Source organism: Neolamprologus multifasciatus, chromosome 14 (assembly GCF_963576455.1).
Source record: "Neolamprologus multifasciatus chromosome 14, fNeoMul1.2, whole genome shotgun sequence".
Lineage (NCBI taxonomy): Eukaryota > Metazoa > Chordata > Actinopteri > Cichliformes > Cichlidae > Neolamprologus > Neolamprologus multifasciatus.
Window position 1 is genome coordinate 20,822,153 of NC_140452.1, and position 21,005 is coordinate 20,843,157.

Sequence of the window (21,005 nt, forward strand, 5' to 3'; positions counted from 1 at the left end):
GCGGCTCGACAGTTTGAACCGCGAACGGAGAGAGAGTGTGTGTGTTTGTGTGTGTGTGAGAGAGAGAGAGAGAGAGAGAGAGAAAGAGTGTGTGTGTGTGTATGTGTGTGTAGACACGGGTTTGTCCGGTTACGGCACGCAGGCGAGTGTTTTACAGTCACTGTGTTCAGATTCGGAGAGGAAATTAAGGAAAATACCGACGAAGAAGAGGAGGGGGGGAAAAGAGAAGAAGAAGGTCGCGGCCGTTGGCGCTCAGTGAAACTTTAAGATGGAAAATTCATCCAGCAACAGCCGGTTTCGGTCCGCAATGTTCAACCACGGTGAGTCCTCACATCCGACACTGAATGCGGAGATGCTCGTCTACTTTCTGAATAGGACCTACCTAAGAATAAATAATCACATGTCCTTCCTTTTAAACTGTATTATTGTTATAATTTAATCAATTAAACACACAAATCGTCTCAATCTTCATCATCTCAGGTCTGTTTGGCTACAGCTCCGGGTTGTAAGCCGGTGATATAAGTGCAGGTTTTATTTTTATGGGTCTACTCAGACAGACAGGACAGGATTGAGGGTACACTTCGTCCCGCTGAATGAAAAATCCTTGGAAAGCCTGGCAGCAGCAGCCTGAGCTCCACACGGGACGATAGCACTGTAATTCTGCAGCTAAAGACTCACCACACCGAACTATTTCTGGACTACGCAGATCTGCAGTCAGCTCCATAAATATTTGGACAGTGACATTGTGTTTTTTGCTTTTTTGTTGTTTTGGTTTTTTTTAAATTTTCTCTGTAATCTGCTGTGTTTAGCATCAAAGGATTGAAACGAGCCTTTACGAGGTAATTAAAATGGAGACATTTGGCTTTAATTCAAGAGGTTAACTCTGGAAGGGGGGCTATAGACATCAAGTGCAGAGTTTCCTCCCCATCCAGCTGCCTTCACTTGGCTGGTAATTGGTGTAGCGATGTGACCTGAAAGGGTTAATGCAGATAAGGACCACAGCTTCATTGTGTCATTATAAAACCAGTGTGGTGAAGTACAGAGGCAAAATGACTGTATTGGGGAGATGGATGGAGAGCTTAGAGTGTATATTACACCATCACCATAAAACAAGAAGTTCTGGTTCAGTTTGTTGCCTAAGATCGCTTTTCACTGACACCTTTATGTTTTTCTTTCTCCTTTGGATGTTGTGGAACGGCATTCGACAGCCCAAAACCAAACATTGGGCTCCACTGTTGCGTTTTTCTAAGCCAAGATATTTGTAAAGTTTTTGTCTTTTTCAGTGGTATTTTAGAAATTTGTGGACACATTGTGTTCTCTTGACATCAAATAGATTTGGTTCCCTGTTGTAAACAGTTTGACTCTCACCTGTATCTTATCGTGTCGGTATGGGTACAGAGAGTAGTTTATTGGGCGCAGTGATCTTGTGATGTGAAGTACCGGAGGCTGCAGTTGAGCTGAAACATTCCCCTCATTGAAACAGCTGCCCTGTGGTGTACTGTATGCACAGAAGGGTTGTGTAATGGATACAAACATGGCGAAAAGAAAGTGGGAGGTGATGAGTGCTCTTGTGCTGAGCGTTCATATGATATTCTTTTCGTGTGTTGCTCATGTCATATGTTGCACCCAGATGATTAGAAATATGCAGTGAACCTTTTACTTTGTCAGCTCTGTGCTCAGTGTCTCTGCTCTAAGTAGTAGTAAGGTTATACTACTATGCTGATTTAAGCAATAAAACAGCCCTTTAATACACAATAAGACCCAAATCCCTGTTGCAGGAAATGAGACTGTCCAGAGACAGATCTTCCGCATCCCTGTTAAATAATTTTTGTGGAGTCTTTAGATTTCACAGCATAGTAGTAAGTTCAAATGTTAGTGTTTCCATGTCCTGGTGCTTGCTCACAAGTGTTTCAGTGTTATCTAAATTTCTTAGGTGTCATTTCTTTTCAGAACTGCTGGCATGTAATAAAATAGAACAATTAGTTTATTGTAAACATGTGTAACTGGGTTTAATTAACAAATATACCAGATGTACTGTATGTGCTAAATACACTTTTTCCCTCTGTTTGAAAGAAGGATAAATATTTTGGGAAGAAGTCAGAGTGATGTGGGACTAAAATTATCCAAAGTGAACCCAGAGCTGTTTCTTTGTATCCAGAAAAGTATAACCATAATAAAATGCCCAAGCTTTAATAGAGCTCAGTCTGTTAAATGCCAAAGATATATTACTCCTAAACCAAATGTTACACAATAGTTAAGACAGGATGCATACTAGAAGACAAATAAGGTTTGAAGGCAATTTTAAACTCTTTTAAACATTTGGCTCCCTCAGAGTTAATCATGCAGTGTTTGGTGTGTTATACATCGTAGAGGTATTGGGCCAAACCCCTTAATCTTTGAATTCCAGTGTTTCGTTTTGTCTCATTGCTGCTGGTGTATAAAATCCAGCACTTAGCTTCTCCCTCCTAAATATTCCACAGTTTGCTGTAAGTGGTATTATTGCGAGGTGGAAGCATTTAGGAAGCACTGCATCTCCACCTGGCCTCAGCAACTGCAGAGCTCCCAGCCTCCTTTGGCATTAACATCAGCATGAAAACTTTGTGCTGGGAGCTTCTTAGCATGGGTTTCCATGGCTGACAGTGGGTGTTTGGGACAGGTGGCACAGTGTTCCTGAGGGAAAGCCTTGTCCTCCTGCTTTGGTTGTGCTGACAGCCTCGCTGGTAGAGGATCTCAGCATGTAGGTCAAAAGAGAGAAAATTAGGAAGTGAACCAAGTACCTTTTACACTACTGTAGTTCTGTAAGTCCATAATTAGATGTTTTCATTCCAAAATTTGCAGATATTTTTGGAGAGCTGTGAGTGTGAATGTTAAAGTTATCTGTTTGTTGTTAACCGTGCCATCATGTCACAGTAATTTGGTGCTTCTGGAATCAACACATGCTGCTCAGTTTGGTTTTAAAGAGCAGCAGCAGTAATATGCAGCTCATACATTATATATTGTCCATATGCAGGACTGACTAAACCACCTCCTGTAACGTTGCTGCTCTTCCTGAAGTGGTTGTAAATGGTGGCAGAGGCTATAATGAGGCACAGCTCCCTGACCTGTGCCTCAGTCTGCTCTGCACGCTAAGGCAGAGATGGTCCTGAGTTTAAAGCAGTGAATCAATATTTGTTATCCTGCCAGGAAGCCTTCCAGGATGGGCAGCTTGGAGTAAAGAAATTTGTTTTGCCTCTTAAGACTTGAAGGAATCGGTAAATGGCAAACCTCATGAATAATTTGGATCGTCGCCTGCTCATGACTAATTACTGGAGTGGCCAAATGTTTCAAAAGTGCTAGACTTTGAGATTGGTGCCAGTTTGATGCTATTTTTATCTGAACCTTTCACCAGTACAAGACTTCTGTGTGGAAGTTGGTTTTCAAATGTTATTTTCCTTGCTTTCTCTCAAACTAAATTCCTGGCTAGCCCACTCCAACTCTGTAAACCCACCAGGAGCCTCTGCCCCAAATTATTTACATAACACAAATGTGCAGACACTGATGACTAAATTCCATCCTTTAAGCATGCGGGCTTGCAGCATCCTCACTTGAGCTTTACCACAAGCCACATGCTGATGTTGTTGCTTTTCAAACACCCATCCATCCATCCAGCCAGCCAGCCAGCCAGCCAGCCAGCCAGCCAGCCAGCCATTTATCTAAGTTCAAAGTTGGAGAGGTAGGGTACAACCTGCACAGGCTTAAACACCCAACAGGATCAAAATTTTATTCATTATCCCTTGTGTGTATTTCAGTAAAAGTTGACCCATGTCACTGAAACCTTTTTAGATATCTTGGTGCCAGAAAGAAAGAAAGAGACAAAGACGTGTTTTTGTTGTTGTGGTTAAATTGTGGGATTATGATTGAATCTAAAAATGTGTCAATTATTTTTGATCTTCAAAAGAATGCTCTACAAATATATATTGGCGTTTCATGTATTTTTGCTTACTTGTTTCTTATTTTATTTATTTATTTTTTGTCATTGAGAGTGTTGTGTTTAAAATTGTTTGAATTACTTGATTGAATATTGAGACACCATCCAGCAGACTGTTTTGGAGCATTTTGTGTTTTCTGGTAACACTTCTTAGATAATCAGCATTTTCTTTGCATTTAAATATTCTCCTAAGTTTCAGGGTTGCTCATGATTTGTCTGTATGACTAAACATTTTGGTATTTATGTGTTTCTTCTCCTCCCCTATGTGTCCGACCTGTGTTGGATGTCATCCTCCTCCGACCAGATGACGAGGTAAGAAATCCTTTTTTGCTTAAATCCTACAACCACAGACAAAGTAGGGCGCTGATGAGGCTAGGCTTGACCTTGATTATCTCACCAAAATGAGGACATTGTGGTTTGTGGATGTCAGGGCATTTTATCCCTGCTAGCCGGAGTTGTTGTTCAGTTTCAGATCAGAAGTCACTTTTCTTTTCACAAATTGCTCTCCCTTATCTTGTGTTTGTTTTTGGGGGTTTTTTTTGCGGTGAATACTTTGAGTGTGAAATGGTCTGGGCTTTTCACCTGGCTTCATGTGAATGGGTGTGTTCACAGAGCCCAGATTTTCTTGTTCCACATGTTCCGCAGAGTGACAGCTGAGAATCTGCTACGTGTTCCAGCTTTCTTTTTTTTTTCTTTTGTCTGTTGGAGGATGAAAGGGCGACTGTAGACACTCAAATATGTAAAGTGAAACTTGGAGTCAGCAGCTCTTCTGAACCTGTGCTGCGGTTTGATTGACTGCAGTCAAGTGTGATCAGCTTTCCAGCAACCAGATGACGGTCACCTTAGTGTCAAAACCCACCAATGCTTTTGCTTTACTCTTTTGATGTCACTGTCCAAAACCCCACAGCTGTGTTTGGCCCCACTGACTGGGGATGAAAGAGGAGGAGGACGGGGTGTTTGTTTTCCAGCCCGAGCAGTTCAGACGGGTGGAGAGGGGTTGGATTTGCGTGGGTGTGACAAACCCCGGTTCCTTTCTCAGCTGCATTCCTGGCCTGTGTGACAGAGCTGCAGGGTGTGTTGACAGAGGGAACAACACCTAGGGAGGAAACTTGTAGCATCTGTCTAAGGCCGAGAAGTGGCGGCTGCTGCTGCTGTAGCTCTTGGCTGGATGACAGCATTCGCTCGTTACTCTCCTGACGATTTGGCACTTCTTTCGTTGGGTATGTGATTAAATAAGCAGATGTCCGAGTCTGCATAATCTTAATTCTCGCTCTTCAAACCACACCCATTGTTGCTATTCTCATTAAACACAGTCTGCTGTATCTACACATCTGAAAGCCATCATTAGGTCCAGATTGACATAAATAAAGCACCCTTCCCCTGCACCCACACCCAGTGGCTGTAAAACCACACAGGACTGTGGGGTGTGGTGGTTCAAGAGGGTGGCTGTGGCTTCCTTTTGTTACCCTAAAAATGTCACATGCACGCACACGCACACAGACACAGAGACGTCAGATGGGCAGTACCAGTTGTGGAAAGGATGTAGAAAAGGACGGTTGCTTCTCTTGAGAGAACTTCTCCACACACACATCAGCATGGTGCATTCCTCTGTGGCTTTTACTCAACTAGCCATTAGCTTTCTGAGGCTTCAGCTGCTGCTTGCCACTGCAGCCAACATGCAGGCGCTCTATAGTTGGAGTTTATTAGCCCATTAGCTCGCTAGCGACTGCAGCGGATGCCGGTTTCCCTCTCTCCTCTGATTCTCCTTTGGCTGCGTCTGTTTTTCTCATCTGCTGTTGCTGCAACTGTGCACGCTCTCTTTGGGTTAACTTAGAAACTGGAAATGCAGAATGTCTAGTTTATGCTGCACCACGCCTGTTTGTCAATTAACAGCCATTTCTTTGTTAAAGACACACTTGCACTACTTGTTGTCATTGTGAAGTAAAAATGGCAAGCAATTAAGCTCAGGGAATGTTGAATGATTACATTCTGTTTGTCTTGTTTTTCCAGTAGGGTGTTAAATAAGGACCATAGCTGTCTTCTTACTATAATGATCATAGCATATTTACGTATATATGTCTGTATGTAACCCATTTCCACCTTAATGGGTTGATCAATCTGAATGAGACTTCGCACGGACATCGTCACACATACAGCAGTTATTAACAGCTTTATGTTTTTGAAAAAGATTTCTTATGAATCCCAGTTTTTTTTTTTTTAATTTCCTAATATATTATGTTCATTTCATCATCCGATCATCATTGGCGCTGTGATGGAAATTTGCTTGAGTTGCCACAAATTAGAGAGTGAAGAGTTTGAAAATTGCACCAAAGGCCTGGTGCTGTGTGAATATTGTAAAACGACATCAGTAGGCGTTAAGAAAGTCCAATTGAAAACAAGCAAGTAAATCAAATAAATGAATGGTAACTGTTTTGTGACAGTGGGAAGGAAGAACTCTCTTTTAACAGGAAGAAACCTGCAATAGAATCTTGCTCGGGGAGTGCCAGCCAGTGTGTCCGGTTGTGAGAGAGGGAAAATGTTGCTTTTCTGACTTAAACACGCTAAAACCGCAGATTATGTTACAGGTTTGATATTTAGCATGTGTATGACACATATAAAGTATCTTTATTTCCCCACTGTCCTCTCTGATCTAGTAATTATCAGAACTATTAACTTATTTCAGCTGTGGTTTCTTGAGTTTCCACAAGATGCATCCATAGAGAATTAACTGTGAGGCCTGCATGTACTATTCCCCTTAAAGTCATTATTCTTCCTTGTGCAAAACTTAAATGATTATAATTAAGGCAAAAACAAATAAAATGTATAAAACCACAAATTTATAATGAGGACCAAACAACAGATGAGTAGTTTTTCAGTCTTCATTGCTGCTTTACTCGCTCAGTATTTGAGAAAGGGAAACGGCAGATAAAAATTTTGCACACCTGGTTTACTTTACATGATGTGTGGTATCGTATGAATCTCGGCTAACATACAGTGTCAAATATGAACATTATATTCTCTCCTCAGTTACATTTTCTCAATGAATCCCTTGGCAGTAGCACATCTCTCTTCTGTAAGCTGTTTTATTGAGACTATAATGTACGACTCATCAGTGAAAGCTGACCCATCGTTCTGTGTATCTGTGCAAAGTGTGTGGGCTTCATTCTCTGAGCGTGTAGTGAGATTCCCTGTGTAATGCAGACACTGTTTTTGCCCGTGGGTGTGGCTTTGACAGGCAGCCTGCTGGGTTTTTTTTTCAGCTTCATTCGATGGCAAACAGTCGTGTTAGGGAGCAGGCACGCAACACTTCACTGAACACAAGGCTGCGGTAACGCGGCAGTAAAAGGGTGGTGAAAGAGAAGAGATAATGGAGGGATTTTTTTGTCAGCATTAGACGCCATCTTTTGTTTAATATTGATGTTGAAGTTTTTCCACTGAAAGACAGGCTACAAATATGCTTTTCTGCCATTATGAAAGTGAAATATAAGAATATAATATAAGGGGGATACACAGGCATTTAATAATAATTTAAAAAAAAAAAGCTGTACAGTATAGAGATCACATGATACCACTTTTTTGTGTCCGATACGGATATCATAAATTTGGATATCTGCCGATACCGACATGAATCTGATATATTCTATTTTATAATCAATAAAGCAGTTTTTTAAAATATCCTGCAGCATTTTGTATAAGTTCATAGTCAAATTTAAAAAGACAAAACACTAAAACTCTTCTGTTACACTTGTATGCAAAAAATACTCTGCACCCCAAACTTTTTATTTAAACTTTTAGCAGAAATTTAAATCTAAGTATTTAAAGTAAGATTCCAAAAGTAATTTAAAATGCCATTTTTTGCAGATTTCGAAAACTCTGGTTCTGAAAAAAGTGCAATATCAGCACAAAATAATGTTTATATTCAACAACGAAAAAAAAACAGGTTGTAGAATGGACCCATTTGTACTTTTAAATTTATGTTAATAAATAGACATCCAGAGTGGAAAGAAGTGCAAATAAATGCAAACACGGCTTCATGACACTCATCTTTTATCAAGATTGAAGTCAGTGTAAGCCTTTTTGTATCACATTTAACCTGAGACTGAATTTTGTGTCAATTCTATACAAAACTTGACACAAGTATGAAGAAAAAAAAACTTGTTTTTTATAGTTTGTTTGTTTGTTTTTTCGAACCACGGAACTATTTAGCCTGCAACACAGTTTGTTTTGTTTGGGGTTTTTTTTTAAGTAAAACTTGAGTCTATCCATTGCATGGTCAATGACAACGCACAGACATCCGTGTTCCATATATCGGTTGTTAAGCTAAACGTAGGAATGCTTTACAAACATTCAGAGATGAACTTACACACTTGCTTTAATTAGCTGGGATAGCTTGCTCGGAAATGAAAAGCCGATTTGGCAGCACGTAGCGAAGTTCCAGATGCTTTCAGCGTGAAGTAACTCAAGACCGCCAACAGGTCTCGGACGCAACAGCCGCTCTTTCATGGGACTCATACTGCTCCAACGTGCTAAGGTCATTACCTGGGCTACGCCATGTCGCAAGTTTTGTGAGTTGCTTTTGTGATATTTAATAGATCAAATTACAATTTTTTTTATTTCTCCCTGATATCCAATCCACTAATTTAAGTAAGGATCGGACTAATGCTGTATATCGGTCCATCCCTAGAACAGTATAAAATAATGCAGTCCAGTAGGACTTATCCCTTTTCTCTGGACTTTTTTTATCTTTATTTGTGCAGTAAAGTTAGAAAATAAAAAGTGAAGGACTGACACAGTAAATAGTGTGGAGCAGTGACTCTGCAGCTGCTGAGAGCTTTTTAACCCTTTTGGCATGCACCACAAGCCTTTGGCCATCAGGTTTTCTGGAAAATGTTCATTTAGGTGCTTCAGCTTAGGTCTTGTCAAAGTTTGCTGGGACACTGGAATAAGATAGAACTACTGTTAATGTTGATGTTTATCCAACAGCTGTACTCTACCTCCAGCAACAGCCTTAAATTTAGCACTAAGATGATTCTTCATGCTGATATGACTTTCTGTCTAAGTTACTTCATGATTTTAGGCTTATCTATCGCCTCTTTATGTATGCATTCCTTTGCTAATCTTTCTGGAGTAGCTGCTTGAAGACTAATGTTGGAAATGCCTTTGTGAATTACCCTGTTCATTCCTACTTTGAAATCCCAACTTCCTGTGCTTGCTGCTTCCTTCCTATCCCTGCTGGGCTTGCTCACCCAGCCCTCAAGCTAACCGGCTTCATATCTGCAGATGTCCCACGTCAGCCCGAGCTCGCTTTCCAACCTCCACTCTGAGCACTCTGCAGAAGTTTTGGTCAGAGGGCGACCTTAAACATTCCTCTAAAGCCTCACTGAAGTGGCCTCTGCCAATCCTCCCACTTGCTATAAATAATCTCAGCCCAGTTCCCATGGCCCCCACTGAGGTCCCAGCACTCAGCTAACAATGCGTGATATGCTTAAACCAATGAGATTACCAGCTTTTCTGACTGAGATTATCTTTCAGGGAGAACCTGAGGCAGGCGATGAGACAGTGGCAGGTGTTGCCAGTATGGTCAGGCCACTGTGGTTTAAGGGGAATAAAAAGACCATTTCATATAAACATATTCTGTGCAGTGCTCCAGCTGTTTCTTGTTTAGGAGACTTGGAATTGTTCATTTAAGAACCATCTTCAGAAAATATGCCACATTTTTTTTCCACTATGCTCAGACTGGTTTGTAATCAAACTGAAATTTACATCTGCAGAGTGGCTCTCATTTTTTGGCATACCCAGATTCCATGTTCTCATTGCACAGTTATAGTATTTAAAGCATCCAGTCCTAACCTCTAACCCCTGTGGGACAACTCTCATATTCTTCTAGCTTTTCACTCTGTGGTTTGGAATGCAGTCATCTCCAATTCATCTGGAGTCAGCCCAGTGAAAATACATTTTGCTTATGTTTCAGCATGTGTGCATATAGTTCATACTGTCATTAAAATACAAAACAGTATTCATCTGGAGTGAATAAATACCATAGAAGGAAAAGTCACCCACACATACTGTAGCTCATGCAAAACATTCAAACAAATGTTAGCATTTTGGGTCTTCAAGCATTGTTTTGTGATTTATTTGATTTGTTCATAGAGGGGAAAAAAGCACATTTCCTTTGCAGCTACTGTGGAGCTAAATAAAGGAAAGGCTCTGTAAACAACAGAGCTTTTTTCTATTTACCAACAATTATCACCCCCAGCAGCATCCCCAGGACCTGGGCCTGACTTCAGTGTGGTTGCTCTGTAGCGCTCTGCACTGTAGCTTCTTCTCTTCCCTGTAGTAGTTGCGTTACAAAGGAACCTGCAGAGGAATTTCATGCAGCACAAGCAGCATATTAACCAGAGTGATGTTTGTAAGGATGGGCAGCTGTCTGGGCTGAGAGTCAAAATGCCTTGATCTAATCTCTGTACATCTGGGAGTAAAGTCAGGGAGTTTACTCTAAGTGGATGCGCGACTAAAGCAGATAACAATTAAGGCTATCTTTTAAATGTCATTATCAGACCTCACAGTGGGAGGGGAAACGTCTGATGTGATGAGAAATATGCAGAAAAAGCTCTGGAGTGACCACTGCCAACATGTGGGAATTTTTATTTATTTATTTATTTTGCTGTGGACCGATTGCAGGATGGAGGCTCAGTAGGTAAATTTTTCCCCCCTTCTAGAGAAGGTTTCAAACCCAGGCAGGGTCCCTCTGGTATCCATGTTTTCATGCCATCAAGAAGACATCAGATTAATGCTGCCCGTGTCTTTCCAGGTCACACAAAACAGCTCCACTCCAAGGTTAAGTAAAGGTTAAAAAATAAATAAATTATGCCTTACAGGTTATGTCTTGAACACTTAAGAGCATTATTTCTTCATTTGTCAACAATGGCATTGGAACCCCAGTGAATGCTGACAACGGTCTTTGCTTTTTCGCTGTTTAGGATTACATTTTATACGTCTGACATTTGTTAGACATTGAAGTCTGCTTATTGTTGCATGAGAATATGCGACTGTGCACTAATGCATAGAAATAAGACCAGCATGGGCCTCAGCTGCAGCACCCTTTGCTCGCCTTAAGCAAACACTTCCAGATGCTCCCACCATGCTGCCGGACAGCGAGAGGAAATTCCAGGCAAGCCAAAAGGAAGAGCAGGAGAGATGGTAGAGATGTTGAGGGCAGGGGATTCAGTAAAGGATGGCCCCTTTTGTGTGTGTGTGTGTGTGTGTGTGTGTGTGTGTGTGTGTGTGTGTGTGTATAAAGTGTATCTTGATCTGATTTGTAGGAAAATAAGTATTGTGTAGTAAAAGTATGAAAAAGGAATAGATGTCAGATGAATTTCATGTAACGTGGGAAAATGTGCTGTTTAGAACAACAGGTAAATTATAAGAAATGACTACAAAGGGGATGATGTGAGTCATGAGGAAAACACACCAAGTTTGCTAGACGCCTGTAAATGATAAGGAAAGTTACAGAAGGCTCATAGGGTTGCAGTCATGGATGGGATGTTATCAGATGTTAGTTTGCAGGAGGAGCTGCTGCTCATAAATCCAGATGATAAAGAAACCAGGTGGATTTACTGTATTTCTTTGCCTCGCACCATCAGCATCAGACACACAGACAAAACAGATACTTAGACAGATGCAGGTATCAGATTTAAGCACATCATGTTTCATCATGCTGAAACATGATGATAGCCGGATAAGCGTGGAGAGGCTGGAAGTTTAAAACATCGCCACAATGCAGTTTGGTTGATATAAGTGTAACTGGAATTTAGGACGTGGTTTAGTGGAAGAGAGAAGGCCTTTAGACGCCAGGCTCAAAAACTTATTTTCTGTACTGCAGGGCCATTATATGGATACACCGTAATAACATGGGAATGGTTGGTGATATTAAAGTCCTGTTTGTGGCACATTAGTATATGTGAGGGGGGAAACTCCTCAAGATGGGTGGTGACCACGGTGGCCATTTAGAAGTGGGCCATCTTGCATACAACTCTTGTTTTTTCAGTAGAAAGAGGGCCATGTGACACATCAAACTTATTGGTAATGTCACAAGAAAAACAATGGTGTGCTTGGTTTCAACGTAACTTTATTATAGAAATGGTTCTTCAAAGAACCATTAATTGAAAGGTTCTTTGTGGCACCAAAAAAGGTTCTTCTATGTCATCACTCTAAAGAACCACTTTTGGTTCCAGTTGGCACCTTTATTTTTCTGAGTGTATAATATGGCCCAGCCCTAACTGAAACTATAACCACGGCACTGGCACCCTACTGTTCAGTAAAGTCTTCGAGTAGTTTATGGGAACAGTGTCTGGAGTTCAACAGGTCAAACCTGATTCACATTTTATGCTCTCCTATCAGATTAAGTATGTTTTATTCACTGGTGTTTGAGCCGAGAGCATCATGATGAAGATCTGTGGGGGATGGACCTGTGATCTGATCAGTTTCATCCACGTTATTACATGTGATAAAATCTTTTTCATCTTTCTTGGTACTGTGTACATTAACATCCTTTTTTTTTCTTATGACTTTTTAAAAACACTGTTGCTATTACTACCCCTGCAGTTTGTTTGGCCAGTATTAATGACGCCCCTGAGGCTCAGGATGCGTCTTTTTATTTTTGGGTTTCATTTTCTATGTGCTCTTTGTGGCCTGGTATGATTCGATTCTTAGTGTTTTTGTCTGACTAACACTTTGCAACATTGTTTTTGAAAGGTGCTAAACAAAAACATATCATTGTAACTGTAATTTGGAGTTGGTTGTATTTTATGTGTTCTCTGTAGTGTATTTGGGGGTCAGTTGAGAGCAGTAGTGATGTGAGCTCAGGGATTTTGGGGCTGAAGTGTCTGCTTCTGTGTGAACTGGGTAAACGCCACAATATGTGCGTCTCATTGACGGATCAAAGTGTTGACACGTGGCCCTCTCTTGAGCCTGCGCCCCTCTTTTTCCCTCCATTTTACCCCTTTTATATCCTCCCTTCATTTCTGATTTTCTGTTCTCTATCTTCTGGTGAAAGAAGGATCTCCAGCATCCAAAATAGCCCCTCTCACTTAAAGGACTCACTCCCTTGGGCTTTAGACTTTCTCTATTTAACCTTTACATAAACATACTTGCATAACTGCGGCATGTTGACCTCCCTGCTATTCAAGAACTCCAACCACACCAGGATCTCTCTCCATGTGTCTCCACCATCGGGGCCAAGAAGGTTTCTGAACCTGGGATTTTAGAAATGAGCATCTTTTGGTCATCAGTCATGATGACTGTAGTTCTGACACTAAATTATCATTCAGGTTTATATAGTCGTAGTAGGGTCTAACTATACTTTAACAAAAGCATGTGTAATAAAAGTTATATTTTAACTTAAGAGGCCTCACATTGATTTACAGACGCTGTCTGAGTTTTAACTGTAACGAATAAAATACGGTGTTTTAAAAAAAAAACTCTGAAAGGCAGTGTGGCCCAGCAGGAAACCAGACACCCATTTACTAATCCTCTCTGTGAGGTAGTTTTAATTACAAGTGTCTATCTTATTTTGTGTGTGTGTCTGCATGCGCCTCTATGATCTTCAAAAGTTAACAGCACCCTCAGGACATCCATTATGGATTGCTTTATGGAGCGGCCCTTAGTATTTAAACCCTATGAGCAGCTAATGACTTCCTTATTTTCACTGTTAAAAAACCCTCTTTCAGTCTCCTTTTTTAGGCTCCTGGTAACTGAAAATAAAAAATAAAAACATCCGGTGCTTTAGACAGATTAACAGGTTGCCCAAGGCAGCTCATAACAGGGTGTAGTACAAGTTTATTCAGGTCCTTTTTTCAGTAACTGTAGCACTTATTTCATTGGATTTTTTTATGAAACATTTTGACAAATACACTGTAGACGTACACTTTACAGCAGTAAAGACCACAAGTTTGTTTCTATAATATGCCTGTATGAAAATGAGGATCATGCTCGGTGTATGGATACTTTTTAAATATCACTAATAGTCAAACTGGAGGGAGAGTAAAGGCTGGATAACCAAAAGGCTTTTTTAAAAATCTCAGAATAGCTGTTATATATCGCTGTCCCTTTTACAGCTAAATTAATACAATCAATTTCCTCTTACAAGGTTTGCCCAGTTTTTATTCATTTCAGTCAGTGAGTTAAAATGTCCTCAGCAGAGGAAAACAAAGAAGCTGCTCTATCATGGCTGTAATCTCCAGCTTATATTTCTGTTTGTGGCCAAACTGAGAACTTTGAAATACAAACCTAAAGTGGGTTTTAATATACAATGTGTAATTGTCAGTGCTGTTAGAAAGTACTCGATCCACAATTCACAATCCTATTCATTTATTTGAGTGAATTATCTCCCTTCCTATAACTCAGTCTGTGGTCCTTTGTTGACCACATGAAAATTAAAAATGGTCCTACCATCCTTCAGTGGAAAACCTCTGTGTCATTTTGTTGAGCTGCTTTTGAGTAATAGCACTGTGTGTTAGCAGTGCCCTCCTGTGTGTCAGTCAGGCATGATGATATCATTATAGCAGATCTCAGTGTATATTTATACACACTTTTTAAAAAGACCAGAAAATAATTTGATCCCGAGGTACCAGAGGAAATGACAGAAACCAGACAGGCCTGTTACTGGCAGTGAGGCTGGAGGAAAATGGGATATCACACAGAAGCTTATAACTATCTGTGATCACTTTCCTGCTATTTTATTTTAGTTTTTATTTTATTTATTTATTTTTTGTCTTTTTTACAGCATGAGACATTCATTCTCCTGTATTCAGCCATCTCACAGGGCAGTAAATAGATGCCCTCAGTGTCCTTGCACTTCCAGTCCACCTGTTAACGAGCCTCCCCCTTTTTGACGCTGTTTGTGATATTTACGTCTGTGAGAAGTGCTGCGTGTTTCAGTAGCACTCTGTGTTTAACTTGTGAATGTGTGTGAGATCGAATTACAAAACACACTGAAAACTATGTAAACCGACGAGGGGGCAGAAAGCACGAGTCACGGTTGAGCAAGGTTTTTACAGTTGACTAAAATTGTGTGCTAAAAATGTTTCAGTTCGTTCAATTCAGTTTTATTTCTATAGCGCTAAATCACCACAGCAGTCACCTCAAGGTGCAGCCCCAACAATCAGACGACCACCTATAAGCAAGTACTTTGGCAACAGTGGGAAGGAAAAACTCCCTTTTAACAGGAAGAAACCTCCGGCAGAACCAGGGCCCGTTAGCTGAAATAAAAATTCAGACCGAATGAGAACTGACACGAGATTCTTTACTCATAACTAACTTATATATAACAAAAATATACAGGAAGTGGCTTTATTTTTAGTATTTAGTCTATCCATGTATCCACATTAACCTCCTATCTAGTTCAGGGTCACCTGCTGTAATAGGATGAAAGGCAGGGTACACTTTGGACAGGGCTACTAACTGTTAAATGTAGCATCAGCCGAACCTGCCCGATGAGGGTTTAATGCATTTATTTATAGAGTCTTTATTGTTAATATGACTGTGAGTCAGCTGCTGTCACAAAGTGCAAAACACTCATGGGTTCTTTGTTAGCTGTGCACACAGAGCCAGTGCTGTGTTAGCAGTATAATGCAGTTGTTTCAGTCTTTGATGCATTTTGCACTTTACAATCTTACTGTTGTTCTTTTAAGTCAAAGTTATTATATGTTTCTGGGTAATGAATGCACCAAGAGTGTGTATTTCAGGCATTGTCAACATTAAGTAGCACTGTAAGAGTTGGTTTGCGGTGTCTCAGAGCCCTTACTGTCTGACCACGTTGGAAGTCGAGTGTTGCAAATCTCTCCAGAGAGGTGTTCATAGGGTTGCACTGGACCACGTTTAAAGTGCAGATGTGTAGCGAGCGGAAAAATGAGTCATGGCGTAAAGTAGGTGTGAAAGTCTGATTGTCAGTTGCAGAGCCCCCCCAGCCCCCCACCCCTCACTCTCTCCCTCCCACAAACCCCTGCTGGATATTTTCTTGGGTTGCAACATGCCATTATGACAGAGCATACATCCCTCTTAAGTAGTGTGATTTTCTTCTCGGTTGGTTTCTAAAACAATAAGGAAGAACTTTGGAGGCGGATAGTAAGATGTAATTCTGAGTCCATGTTTATGTGAAATGACAGTTGTGGCCTTTCCCTCTCAGCCACTTTGGTTATGACATTGTTTTTACTGGGAAGACTACAGCACAAGTTGTCCAGGGAAAAATAAAGATGTCTCGGGATTTCGTAACATCCCAAGGCAATGTGGACCAATCCCTTGTGCTTTTAAAAGAAAAGCAAAAAAACCCAAACTGAACTCAAGAATTCCTTGGTGACACAAAAGAAGTTAAAACAGTAAATTTCTGTCATCATAAACCACAGTTCATAGCATGATGGAAGTTTGGCTTGTCTAAAAGCATGTCTCTAAGACCTGTCAAAGGCTGTGAATCATTTGTGGAGTTTAAGCAAGTTTTTTTTTTTTTTAGGGTTTTTTTTTTTGAGTGATTTACCAGCTTGCTCCTGTTGGCTCTCGAGCTGCAGCACACCAATGATCTCTGAATAACGTTCTGTTTTTCAGACTCTGTGGAGACTGAAGCCCAGTTTCCACACCCTAAATGAGCTCTTTGGTTATGGCATAGCAGTGTCTCTCTCTTTCTCTTTTGCATCACTGCCCAGATTGACTGGGAGTTGTGCCAAAGGGGGTGCCCCCTTCTCTGCAGTGTTATCATCTGACGCTAATGTTGAAGCTTTGTGCAGTGACGTGACTACCCTGTTTAGAAAGACATTCATGGTAGTCACAGATGTTGTTTTCTCATAAATGTGCAGGATATGCTGAAGTTTAAGATCATGTGCTTTATTGTACTTTGTTTAAGATTGACTCACTTGAATGAGTGGAGAATGTGGGGTGAGAGGCCTGTTTTCCTTTCTAATCAACTGCCTGGTCCATCTAGAGCCAGACTAAAGGAGGGCCTATCGAGCAAGCTCAGGCTGCTGACTTAGGAGTCTTGTGCTTGCTGGTGTCTGGGCTATTAATAGAGCTAGCCTGAGAATTCAGTCTAAGGTCAGCAACAGATTCCTGCTCCCAACTAATCCAAGGGAACAAGAGGGAAAAGTCCCTCCTTGAAATTATTCATTTTTCACTTCCACTCATACAGGATGGCCTCACTGTGGGTTAGAGGGAAGCCACACTTCTGCAGATTTCCCCGCCCAAAGTGCCAACTGTTGTCCTGCTGTCTCGATTTGCTGAGTGCTTTAAGCTTTTCAAGTGATTCAGAGTGGAACGTGCTGTAGGATGCAACCTGAAAATCTCAGCTTCTTTTCTGTCTTTGTAATTCATGATGCTACTTTTGTCAGTGCACTGCAGATCAGTTTTAAATCAGACCAACTTTAATAATTGTTTGGAAAGCGACCAGAGTGAAGCACAGACACCACATAGGGTGTTTGACCATCAGCTGAGCATTCAGGAGTGAAGACCAAGCAGCAACCTCTTGGAAAAATAAAGCCAACACAGAAGTTTAAAAAAAGAAACTGCAGTTCTTGAAGTGGCAACTTGAGATTGACCAAAGACAGTCTTATAAGCATCCGCTTGGATGCTGGTGTTGTGGTGGTGGCCATAATGTTCACAAATCCCATAGCTACGCACAGCCCACCACCTGTATAGTGTAAAGTTCAAATGACGACTGGGCCGATACTGTGAGACTATGATGAATTTACACTAGTTATTAGAAGGGACAAGAGGTCAGCTTGTACCTTTCTGCGCATGCTTTCCCCTCCTTGGGTTCCCTTTAGCTACTCCACAGTCAAGTAACATGTATGTTAAGGCCAGAGTGTTGGCAATCTCTCTGCCAGTGTGATCCTGGATAGGCTACAGATTTCACTAATTCAATTCAAATAATATCACCATTGCTACATTCATGAGTTTATTTTGTTTTGTTATGTTGTTGTTGTTGTTTGTTTTAAATATACAGTCTGCACTGGTAGCGTTGCTTTATCATTAGCCTGGCATTATCACAAACTGGCTTCCAATGAATCAATTCATGCCACCAGTGTATTTAAATCCTCTTTGTGGTCAGCCAGTTGTGCCTTACATGCGTCTATTTCAGCCTTTACTGGTGCGATGGCCTGCTGTATTTCTGTCTTTAGGGAGGAAACCTCAGGCTGGATCACTCCCTTTACAACTTTGCTGATATCTTCCAGCATGTTTCCATTAGTGTTAGCCTCATTTAGTCATTAGCCTGCACTCCCTTTCAGAGGCATTATATGCACAAATATGACTCACGGGTGCCTAAAGTTCTTATGCTTTGCAGTCGTTTCAACGTGGGATAAATTGAGGACAGAGCTGAAGACTTCATCAGTATATCATACATTTTTAGGACTTTGTGTTAAGTACGTCTACCCCCAATATAGTCTGTATAAGGATGCTCAGTAGCGGCCATGAGTCTGGTCAGATGTGTTTGAGACTGTCTTCAGTGTTTGTAGTTGTGGAAACACTTGCATACACTTCAATGAAAAGGTGTGATGTCTCATTACATGTTCATAGGTAAGCTAACAATTTTCATTAAATGCGATGGAACTGTGCTTTTGTTTTTTAGTACATTTTCATTATCATTAAATAAATAAATTAATAAGAGTAAGTTGGAGGGTTTTTTTTGTTGTTGTTGTTTTTGTTTTTTTTTACTATTTACATTTCCTTTAACAATTTATATAAAAACAGGCAATCATAGTTACCCGAACTGTGGCACTGCGTTTCATTTGTTTCTTGTCTAAATACTCAGTTTGCTCCATTTTACAGATGTGGTTGACTGGATTATTGCTATTACTAGAGCACAGCTGCTGACTAGACGATGGCAGCTTTGTCAGCAATCTGTCCGCTCATACAGACGGATAAACAGACACACAAGGCTCTGCTAACACGAGCACACAGTCACACACATCTGGAGCTTCTAGCTTAACTCAGAGCCGCTGTCCCTTAAACAAATATAAACAGAGGACCATTTATTCCTCCCCCACATATGGCTGTATCTAACCATTATGCCCCTACCAGATTAATGCCCACACTGACACACTAACACCCAGTGATGTACACATTACAATTGACCCAAAATCAGTATGATCATTATTAACTATCTTTGATTTGCCAGCTTTTTTGAATAACAGAAATCTTTTTGGTTTGAGTATTTCTTTTTGGATGACTATAGTGAGTGTGCCTGCATTTTTTTTCTTCATTATGGACATATTAAACTTTTCCTGACTGAGTTGAATGAACTGCAGGAATGTGAATGACTGTATTTCTTATGCAAGCTGATCATTTTTGTCCTTTTGGGGTCATGCCTGTGAACGATGGAGTGAACAGAGCCAAAGGGGGAATAAAATAACAACAACCCCTGTAGACAATTTTGAGATGTTTTTCTCATTATGGACCTCTGCATTGCTCAAAGCTTTTTTTCTCCCCCTCCTCTCTTCCCATCTTCATGTTACTGTTATTAATTTCTTCTAACTTGCCCTTCACCCACATCCTTCGCTCCACATCACTGTCATGTTGTCCCGCAGTTGCTCAGTCACCATTGAGCCAGTCATCATCCATTAAGACCCAGGGCTGTTAGGCAGTCAGTGAGCGTTTCAGACTGCAGCTCCCAGAATGCATTCTCACAGCCACAGATGAGTCAGGGTAAGTGGGGAAAATCAGCTCTGTACTAGAGATGGCACGATACCACTTTTTTATGTCCGATACCGATATCATAAATTTGGATATCTGCCGATACCGATATGAATCCGATATAGTGTGTTTTTTAATCAATAAAACTGTTTTTTTAATATCTTGCTTTTGTATAAGTTCATACTCAAGTTAAAAAACAACAACAACACTAAAGCTATTCTGTTATACCTGTATGTAAAAAATAAAAATAAAAAAATAAAAAAATACTGCACCCAAAATATTTCATAGATCAGCAACACTGATCAATCTAATAAAGTTAAACCTACACCATCCTCCCTATTCTGGTATTTTAAAGAGTACTTAGCAGAAATATTAAGCAACCTAACTAATACGGTTGCAAACTCCCAGCAAAAGAAAATAGGGAACCACCCCCCACCCTCTTCCTCATGATGCTTAATCAATGTAATCAACTTTAATTTGATGCAGGGTGAAAAAAAATTCACAGAAATAAATTATTTTTCAAGAATAATTAAATAGATTCAACATCTTTCTTCAACAGAATTGCAGACTGCATAGATGGTACTTTCCCAAAGGAAAAAGTACTATAGCTTACTACGGTATATTAGACTTAACAGTTACTATATACAGTAATGGACTTCTATACATTTTACATCAGATTAAAACTTTGGGTGTAAGAGTCAGATAATTATTTATTAAAAGCTAGACATTTTAAATGAGAATAAGAAAGAAAAGTATGTCTTTGTGCCCCCTTTTCCCTGTTCATGCCTTATCGGCCCCCCTGGCTAAACTTTGCTAGATCCGCCCCTGCACAGTTACCAGCTGTCAGCTGCGTAGAAAAGGATCCTGCTGTAGAAAGTAATATTAAATAAATTCTAACAACAGCTTATCAAGTTTAAACGTGCTGCTGTTGTTCAGCCGCTGATTTCCTCTTTCTGGTGCAAAGTGGGCCAAAAACAAAGAAGAGAGACGGACTCGCGATAGAAAAGCCGATCAGCTGATCATTAAGCAGTTTCACGATTGAAGTAGCAGCAGGAGAGAGAGAGAAGCGGCAGTTGCTCTATATATCGGTTGTTAAGCTTAACGCGGGAATACTTTACAAACATTCAGAGATGAACTTACACACTTGCTTTACTTCTCTCTGAGATAACTTCCTCGGAGATGAAATGTTTGCTAGCAGGCTACAAATACACACAGCCGCTCTATCACGTGACCACACTGCTCCGACGTGCTACGGTTATGAGCAGAGTTACGCCGTGTCGCAAGTTTTGTGAGGTGCTTTTTTGATATTTAATGGATCGGATTACATTTTTTATTTCTCTCCGATATCCGATCCAGTAATTTA

General features: G+C 40.5%; 1 long non-coding RNA gene across 1 annotated transcript; it reads left to right on the forward strand.

Annotated features, from left to right (window-relative positions):
* Position 1: 1 nt before the first annotated feature.
* LOC146503993 (uncharacterized) lies at positions 2-19,906 on the forward strand. Its single transcript, XR_014868867.1, has 2 exons — positions 2-320; positions 4,272-19,906. It is a non-coding gene; the product is annotated as an uncharacterized LOC146503993 (long non-coding RNA).
* Positions 19,907-21,005: the final 1,099 nt, after the last annotated feature.